A 7,396-nucleotide genomic window follows, 5' to 3' on the forward strand; every position below is an offset into this window, starting at 1 on the left:
GTTATTAGACCCATTGCCAGGATAAAGATTTAATTTCTTTTCCTAATAGTGCTATCCTAGGCGATTCTGTAGTTGCTTATTCCAGCTGGTGCATTCTGCAGGATGGGGTTGAATAAGATAAAAACCTGCGAAGTTTCAAAAAGAGTAAGCTTTATATTGTTGAAGGCCTACTGAGTAAAACTACGTTTGGTAGAACTACCCTTCAGAAACTGTCATTTCTCAGGAGTGACCCTGAGCAATCAAAACCAAAACCTTCTTTACTCAGGTGGATAAGGTAAAGCCACTTCACAGATTACAGTGGGTTTATTCTGCCCCCCACTTTTTTTTAAATTTCCAAATGTTCCAATAATAACATTCTTAAGCAAGGTGAAATTAAATTTCAATTAAATATACAACATTTGAAGAACAGGGAAATGCAAAGGGTAAGCAACTGATTTTTGCACTCAGATTTTTAAACTCTTTAAAAGCAACTTATTAATTTCTGGTGTGCAACAAAATGCGATTTGATTTTGTAATAACTGCAAGTCTATGCAATTACCTGAGAGATCCACATATTTTCCCAGAATTTGACTTAAACGGAATTATAGACTATATCTCCCTTTTTGAGAAGAAAATTTCCTTTTCACTGGAAATACATGTAAAGAGTTGCTTAGCAGTTGAATAACTTAAAATTGCATTTTGGAAGCTTGCTAGATAAAACATTCTTGTATCCTTTAAGTTTTTATGTCTGCTTTGAGTTTTTATAGAATTCCTTAAAACAATGTTCACCTGATCTAAGGGTCTTCTTAAATTGATTTTCTAAATTTCTTGAGACGAATGAAATGGGTCCCCTTCCTCATAACTTCTTCCAAAATATAATCCATATGTTCTGCTTAGTTAAGCAAAACAGATGGAAAGATTCCTGATCTCCATCACTAGCCTCTAAAACCTAAACCAAAAAATCAGATGAAGATGTCAGGAATAGATTTTTCAGATTTCCCTTTAAGATTTGCTACACATCAAGAAGCTGATGGAGGTTACAAAACAGGATAATGGCCCACTGAAATGTCTCCATTGTAAAGATAAGGATAATCAGAGTCAGAGAGGTTAAGTAACCTGCCCAAGGTATCACAGCTAGTAAGAACTGGGATAAGAACCCATTTCTTCTCATGTCAACACCCTTAACCATGGTACTACTGCCTTTTTTTTTTTTTCTCTTTTAAGTATACTTAAAAGCAAGGGTTCCCATAAAGAACAAACAGAATGGAATACCTATTTTAATTAGTGTGAAGAAGCCTCCAAAAGATTTTGAAATTCCCAGATAGCCTCTTTGAAATACTTGTCGTAAAAGGCTAATGAAAAATCAGGTACAAAAGGTATCTAAAACAATAACTAGGTCTAACCCATTATACCCTCCTAGGCTTCCTCATCAAAACATTGGCCACCAAAATGATGTCTCAATTTCAATAAACTGGGACACTGGAAAAAACTATCCTCAAAAACCCTATGTAAATTCTTCAGCATCAACTTAAATGGCCTCATATGGGTCCTCCCAGAGTTGATGACTCTCTGAGGGATTTTCTGGCAAACTGCTATGTATTTCCTTAAACAGCCAAGGGGAAACAAAAATTAAAATTGATGTGGTTATTGAATACCACCAGAAATATTTATTGTTTGTCCTGGATGAAACCTGACAATATATTTGAAAGGATTTGATAACTTTAGGATTCGAAATTTGGCCAGGGCTTCCCTGGTGGCGCAGTGGTTGAGAATCCGCCTGCCAAGGCAGGGGACAGGGGTTCGATCCCTGGTCCGGGAAGACCCCACATGCCGTGGAGTGGCTAAGCCCGTGCGCCACAACTACTGAGCCTGTGCTCTCTAGAGCCCGTGAGCCACAACTACTGAGCCCACGTGCTGCAACTACTGAAGCCTGCGTGCCCAGAGCCCGTACTCCACAACGAGAGAAGCCACCGCAATGAGAAGCCCGCACACTGCAATGAAGAATAGCCCCCGCTCACCGCAACTAGAGAAAGCCCGCGCCCAGCAACAAAGACCCAACACAGCCAAAAATAAATAAACAAAATAAATAAATTTAAAAAAAAAAAAAAAAGAAATTTGGCCAAATGGGAGAAGCTGATATTCAGGGCCTCCTAGGAATTTTTTTAGGCCTTCTCTCCTAAGCTAAATATACTCAAAGGGAAAGAGACATTCAAACAATAGGTGAATCGGTGTGTCAGTCCTTTTTTAATCCTAAAACCTCCCCATTCATCTTAAAATACTTGTAGACATTGTGACATTAGAAACAGAACTGTCCTGCAGATACACCCCAAAAATCCATCTTGTAAAAAACTTGGATACTTTGTGCCTTTGTGATATAGATTTTATACCCCCATTCTGTCTAGGACCTAAAAGCCATTCTTGGAGATGCAAACATCAGGGAGGTAATTCTTATCAAAAGGGGTAAAAATCATTAAAAAAAAAAACTTTTGTGACTTTTACACAAATACTAGTAACTATAAGGTCTCTGTGTCTCTGTGCGTTTATATTTATACACGTTGTAAATGTGTGATATTCTCCACCTCTGGATGATATTATCAAAATTAATTTGTAGGGACTTCCCTGGTGGCTCAGTGGTTAAGAATCCACCTGCCAATGCGGGGGACAAGGGTTCGATCCCTGGCCTAGGAAGATCCCACATGCTGCAGAGCAACCGAGCCCGTGCACCACAACTACTGAGCCCGCACTCTAGGGCCGGGGAGCCACAAGTTCTGAGCCCTCGAGCCACAACCACTGAAGCCCGTGCACCCTAGAGCCTGGGCACCACAACTACTGGGCCCACGCGCCTAGAGCCCGTGTGCTGCAACAAGAGAAGCCACCTCAAGGAGAAGCCCACGCACCGCAACGAAGAGTAATAAGCTCGCTGCAACTAGAAAAAACCCACAGGCAGCAACAAAGACCCAAAACAGCCAAAAAAATAAATAAAATAAAATTTTTTTAAACTGTAAAAAAAAGAAACGCTTATAAAAAAATTTGTAAAGTGCTCTATTTGATTGGCTTAAAAACAAACAAGTGCATATATATATATAAATTAAGGATTGGGTATTCTAAAACTCAGAAATATAGAAACTAACCCAGATGTTTTTCAACTTTGTGTGATCTAAGATAAATTAAAGCTAGTTTAAGTTCACTGGTGTAAAAACAGGCATGTTTCTACAATTATCAGCATCAAGTATAAAATTTTTTATTTTACCTGGGTTAACTGGTCAGGTAGGCTCATGTTGCCTCTTTTAAAATATGTGTCAGCAGGAAAGTAATCAAAGTATGATTGTTAGGAGCAAGTAACAGATATAAGATAAACCGTTTTTAGGTGAACTCTTTAGCAATAATTATATTTTATGTGTACTTAAAAAAAATTTCCCAGATCTCTCTGGTTACTTGAAACTTTAAAGATTTTGCAAGTTAAATTAAATAATAGGGTTTATTGAATATCTGGATCATTTCCAAATGGGATAAAATACTGATACATTAATTGCTAAATATAGGTTCATCTACTTTTGGCTTCCTACTATAGAGAAACTAAAGAAAAAGGAGAACATGCTTGTAGAAATAAAAGTTTCCAAGGGTTAAAAGTTATAATTAATGCATGTATTATAATTAAGACTACTGGAAGTAGTAGAGGAGACAGCTCTGTATGTAAGGACAGCATGATGTGTTTTTGGTTAAGAAGAGGTTTGAGGAATAAAGATGCAAATTTGTTGAAGGAAATGAGAGTAATTTTGTCTAAACTAGAACTTCTGGTTATTTCAGAAGACAGTGAGAGAGAATTTTGCCTTGTGTAATCAAGCTGGATAAAACTGAATTATAAGGGTTTTTAAATTACGCTTTAAAATTAGTAGTGTACTTAACGTAAAACTAAAACTTGATTTCCTTTTATCTGTTAAAAGGACAGTGTTTTTTTATCATTTTGGCCAAATAGATAATTAAGTATTGTTTCATGATCTGTGATCCTATTTAGTCAAGTGTCCAAACTTTTGATATTCTTTGATAGCTTCCCCAAATCAAATGCTATATGAAGTCCTTTTGATCTCTAGTTAACTTTGGGATTTCTCAGGGGGCCCCTGAAATATCTCAAAGAATTTATTCTCTCACCTCATAAAAAGGGAGATGTTAAACTAATTTAGGCTTATTTGATATGTTAAATTACATGGGAAGCATTGTCAAATAAGTAACATTAAGCCTTCTTTATGTTGTGTCTGTATAGATATGTGTTAATAAGTGTTCCAGAAATTGTATGAAATTCCTGGAAGTCTGATATGTCCTGGCATAATGTTGTCTGTCATCAAAATTGAGGCTCACACGAAAAGGACTGAACTTGAATATCAGGGAAATGCCCTAGCTTTTATGCAAAGGCAGTAGCAACAGAATCCGTAAAGATTGTGGTACCTGTGGATGACGTCTATTCCAGTTCTGGGAAAAAAAAAAAAAAAGACCCCTCATTGCCAGACCTTTGCCATTCTGATATCCTTCCAACATGGCAAAGGTCTGTTCCAGAAACAGAGGAATTAAGATGGGTAAACAATGGCTGTAATTTAAACAGTCATGGCTATAGGAAACCCAAGACAGCCACTTGGTTCTTCCAGGCTCTCTGGCAAACCCCAGTTTTCGTTTTTTGCATTCCTTCTGCGCAGGCCTCATCTCTTCCCTCTGGACCCTTTGAACACCTGCAGCTGGACTTCATTCAACTGCCACTTAATATGGGTTATCAATACGTTTTTGTTATTGTATGCATGTTTCTCAGATGGGTTGAAGCCTTCCTCTGCCATAAGGCTTGATGCCCTCACAGTGGCAAGGAAATTGTTTGACAGTGGGTTTCCCACTTTGGGTAGACCTTTCACAATCTCCACTGATCAAGGTACCCAATTCATTGGGCAAATCATATGAGCCTTAATGAAAAACTGACAAACTTCTTGGAATTACCACTGTCCCTATATCACCCTCAATCATCGGGTAAGGTCAAGAGAACTAATGGAAATACTGGTTTCAAGCAGAGCAAGTATTAATTACATGGGACTGCATAAACTCAGGAGGATGCTCTAACATTTTGGATTTCCAGATTTAAGGAAAGCTTTTCTCTGAAGCTATCTAGGACTTAATGACAGTTTGGTAAAGTATACCTTTGTGAACGAAGATGAAACATTTACTTTTCTCCCTACCTGGTCCCTCCAGAATTCAGAATCTCTCAGTGAATATTCTTATTTTCATGACAATATATTTATCTGCATAAGTTCAATAAGAATCTGTTCTCCTTCTCACACTGCACCCAAACCATATGAATATGAGGACTACAGAGAGCAGTCATAAATGTAAGGAATGTGGGAGAGCCTTCAGTTACCACAAATCTGTTCCTATGAAAGGACTCACCCTGGAAGAACACTCTGTGAATGTAAGCAATGTGGAAAAGCCTTCAGTTAATACCAGTCTATTCAAAGACATGAAAAGAGTCACATTGGGGAGAAACCCTATGAATGGAACAATGGGTAAAGCCTTCAATTGTTCCAATTATGTTAAGATAAATGAGAGAACTCATACTGGAGAGAAACCCTATGAATGCAAGGAATGTGGGAAAGCCTTCAGTTACTGCAGTACATTTTGAAGCCATGAAAGAACTCAGAATGGAGAGAAATCTCTTGAATGTAAGCAAAGTGAGAAAGCCTTCAATTTGCCCAAATCCTTACAAAATCACGTGAGAATGAACACCAGGAAGAAACGATATAAATGTGAAAAACATGGGAAATTTTTCAATTTCAACAAATACCATCAAAGTCATATGTAAACTCCCACTGGAGAGAAATCCCACGAATACAAGTAATACTGGAAAGCCTGATGTAAATTAATTCACATATAATGCTTCTGAAAATTCACAATATGAATGAAAGTTATCAGTTACAAATATATATATTTTTTAATCAATCCCTCATTCATAAAGTAATTCTGTGGAGCATGGATTCTGCTTGTTACTTTTACCAATGTACACTGAACTGAGATGATTCTGTAAGTACTTTTAGCCTTAGTACATAAGTTTAATAGGTCATGTTTTTTCATTAAATCAGTTAATAACATTTTTGTCTTTCCATTATGAAGTTTGCTGGATCCATGGGTAAATTGAAGTGTACTTTGAATATGCAAGTAGCTTCAATTTTTATATAATTAAAAAACTTTTCTAAGTAAGGGGTCATTGAAAAATGACACTCTGACATTTGTTGGACTTTTCCAACTGGCCTCCTGTGGGAGGTTCTGGATATCTTACCCATTATATATATTTCACCTTTCCTATAAGAAAAATTACATTTTGTTGGCCAGAAGAGCCTTTTTCCATTTTCCTTGCTAGTAAATAGTTGACATAAATTTGTTAAGTATACAAAGGTTGTTATATCGTCACATGTGAAGTATTCTTTTCATCTTTTGCCTTCTGTTCTTTGTCATTACTTCTAATTGGGATATGAATAACGGACTTTGCATTAACAAGGGGGACCTGTGATAGGACAATAAAATCTGGAGTTGGAGATTACCATTCTGGATTGTATCCTGTCAACATAGGTAATGTTATGAAGTACATTTTCTAAAATCTACTGCTTTTATGGCTCCATGTTAGAATTCATGGAATCTATGGAAGAAGGAGGAAAATAACAGCTTTTGTTTTATTGAATAGCAAAGGAAATCAAAAAAAAAAAAAAAAGAAATAAAGAAAAAGAACCTGTTCTCCTTGTAAAAGGACACAATTACCAAGGCTTTCACTGGAATGTAATGTTTGAGAGAAACGTACATAGCCTCATATGACCAGACAGCTTCAAGGAACTGTATGGAAAAATCAAGCTGTTATTTTGCTTACAAGGTTCTAGCAAAGCAATCTTACAGAAATACTTATATGGCCAATCACTGTTCTTGCTGCATGTATATAAATAATCAGGCCAAGTTTAATACAAACAAATTTAGTTTTACTGTGATTATCTATAGTAAAAAAAATGGGAGTAATTATAGAGAGAAAAATTAAGTTTTTACCTTTGTAGATATTAGATTTTAGTGCTGTTAATTGTCACACCTCTATACTGGACTCCCCTGGCCTAAGGTATTGCCTGTGGTCTTGCTGACTGTTCGTAATACCACTTTTGGGAAACATAAACTCACTCCACATGAGATAATCATGGGCAGACCAATGTCTATTGGTATACAACCTTCTGCTGATCCTCTGTAGTCCCATGCTAGTATGATCAGCTACTGTAAGTCTTTAATATCTTATTTTCAAGCCTATTACCAACAGGTTAAAGAAGCATTCCCATATTCCAATTTAGGGAAACCTTGTTGGTCAGAGTCTGGAGCCTGGTGACTGGATATTCTGGAGGCATTATCAGAAAAAAAA

Source organism: Balaenoptera musculus, chromosome 11, assembly GCF_009873245.2.
Source record: "Balaenoptera musculus isolate JJ_BM4_2016_0621 chromosome 11, mBalMus1.pri.v3, whole genome shotgun sequence".
Lineage (NCBI taxonomy): Eukaryota > Metazoa > Chordata > Mammalia > Artiodactyla > Balaenopteridae > Balaenoptera > Balaenoptera musculus.